General features: G+C 41.2%; 1 protein-coding gene across 1 annotated transcript in view; it reads left to right on the forward strand.

The window, feature by feature from the left end:
* LOC106874648 (transforming growth factor beta receptor type 3) overlaps positions 1-2728 on the forward strand; it is a 297158-nt gene that overhangs the window by 25682 nt on the left and 268748 nt on the right. The gene's annotated exons all lie outside the window — the stretch shown is intronic.

The raw sequence follows: 2728 nt of genomic DNA on the forward strand, positions 1-2728 counted from the left end.
ATATATATGTGTGTGTGTGTGTGTAGATGCATATATATATACATATATATATATATACACACACACGCATATATATCATACAAGCTCAGGCGTGTCTCTGTGGTTATAATCTTGCTACCCAACCCCATAGTTCCGGGTTCAGTTTCACAGCGTCGCACCTTGGGCAAGTATCTTCTACTATAGCCTCGCCCCAACCAAATCCTTGTGAGTGAAAGAAGTCCGTCGTATATATGTGTGTGTATGTGTGTGTGTGTGTGTGTGTGTGTGTGTGTGTGCGTGCGTGTGTATGTGTGTGTGTATACATGCTTATATAAATGCATAATGAAGCAAGCGCACATAAACACATGCACATGTACACGTGCTCTTACGCATTCACCTACACATCTATACACAACCCCTAAATAATATTTCAGGGTGGGGAATATTATTGTGGCTGTGGAGATGTTTGTGTGGGGCGTGAATTCTGCCATGTTGGAGGGTCAGTATTTATAATATATCTGTACAAGTATTAGTTGTGGAGTTGGACACTACTGGATGGTCACGGAGATAGACCTACTGGAATGGTGGCGGTAGTGGTGGTGGTGGTGGTCATAGCGTGTGGACTGTAACGAGGACTGGCCATCGAAGTTGACTCTACTGGATGATCATGGAGTTGGACTACACTGAATGGTCTCGGAGATGGATCTTGTACTGCATCGAGATTGGGGTTGACTCTATTGGATGGTCATGAAACTGGACTGTATCGAGTGGTCCTGAAGATGGACTGTACTGAGTGCTCATGAGTGGGGTGGAAAACTCTACAGACACTAATTATTGAACTAGACTGTACTGAACGGTGAGCATGATATAACTTCTCTCCCAAATCGAAGTCCAGCTGTACTTTAAATCTGGCGGGAGTTCTATATTTTCCTTCGCTCCAATAATGATAGAGGAAGAGAGAGAGAGAGTGAGAGAGAGAGAGAGAGAGAGAGAGAGAGAGGGGGGGAGAGAGAGAAAACTGGAAATCCCACTGCTATGACGACGAGGGTTCCATTTGCTCCGATCAGTGGATCAGCCTGCTCGTGAAAATACCATACAGGTGGCTGAGCACTCCACAGACACGTATAACCCTTAACGTAAGTTATCAGGAAGATTCTGCGTGACACAGAATGTGATAAAACTGAAATACAGGTACTACTCGCTTTTGCCAGCTGAGAGGACTGGAACACCGTGAAATAAAGTGTCCTTGCTCAAGGACAGAACGCAGCGCTGGGAATAGAACTTACGGCGTTAGGATTTTGAGTGGAATACCCGAACCTCTAAGCCATGTGCCTTCATTAGTATATTTGCAGGTTCCTCATAAATGGTCCATAGGTGTTTTCTTTCTCCTATTTATCTCAACTTCCTTTTTCTTACCACATTGATGTTAGGCGGGCAGCTGACTTTATTAATGAAACATGCTATTTATTCCATGATCCCAAACAGCAATGTCGGGCCGGTTGAGTTTCAATTTGTTGGCTACTTCTATTCGTAGATTCCACCGATATTCTTACGATTCCTCAGTCTCGGTATATTCAGCTTTCTTTGTTGTTGTTTTTCTTTCTCACGCTATTCCAGATTGCTCTAGCTGTACAACATCGTGTCTCATGGGAAGATAGCATCTAGAGGACATTCTCTCATAGTTGGCAATGATGTGGCAAGTGTATATGTGCATATACACATGTATGTATATATATATATAAATATATATATATATATATATATATACACACACACAAACACACGCATATATATATACATACACACAATCATTCACACATATATATATGTACATACGTATACATGTATATATGTATGCACGTATGTACGCTCTCACTGTCTGTCTGTCTTTCTTTATGTATATATATATATATATATATATATATATACATATATACAGATACGTACATGTATATATGTGTGTGCGTATGTATGCGGGTTTGGGTGTATATACACATATATATATACATACATGTGTGTGTGTGTGTGTGTGTGTGTGTAGGTATGCGGCTTTGCGTGCATGTGTATATGTGTGTTTAAGAATGCGGGTTTGTGTATATATGTATATATGTATGTACGCATATGAAATCATCTGTGAGACTACGCATATCGTCTCTCTCTCTCCTCTCTCTCTCTCTCTCTCTCTCTCTCTCACATACTTTTCTCACTCTCTCATCGTCTGTCTTTATCTCACTTTGATCGATTATCTCATGTTTAGTATTTTTACCGGCTGCCTACTCGTTGACAAGGTTATAAGGAAGATATTAAGGACAAAGAGAACGAAAGAAAGAAAGAAATATGTGAAGGACAAGGTAGGAGAGAAAGAGAGAGGGGGGAGAGAAATGGAAGATTAGCTGAGAGAGAGAGAGGGTGAGATGGGGAGGAAGAAACTGGATGGTTGACAGAGAGAGGGAGGAGAGAGAGAGAGACTGCAAGAGTAAGAGAGAGACAAATGGTAGGGAAAGAGAAAGAGTGACAATGGAAAACCTGGAGAGAGTAAGAAGAGAGGGGGGAGAAAGAAAGAGAAAGAGAGAGAGAGTAAGAGAAAGAGAGAGAGAGAGTAAGAGAAAGAGAGAGAGAGTAAGAGAGAGAGAGTAATAGAAAGAGAGAGAGAGTAAGAGAGAGAGAGAGAGAGAGAGTAAGAGAAAGAGAGTAAGAGAAAGAGAGAGAGAGTAAGAGAGAGAGAGAGAGAATAGAAGAGTAAGAGAAA

The sequence above is a fragment of the Octopus bimaculoides genome, chromosome 1 (genome assembly GCF_001194135.2).
Source record: "Octopus bimaculoides isolate UCB-OBI-ISO-001 chromosome 1, ASM119413v2, whole genome shotgun sequence".
Classification (NCBI taxonomy): domain Eukaryota; kingdom Metazoa; phylum Mollusca; class Cephalopoda; order Octopoda; family Octopodidae; genus Octopus; species Octopus bimaculoides.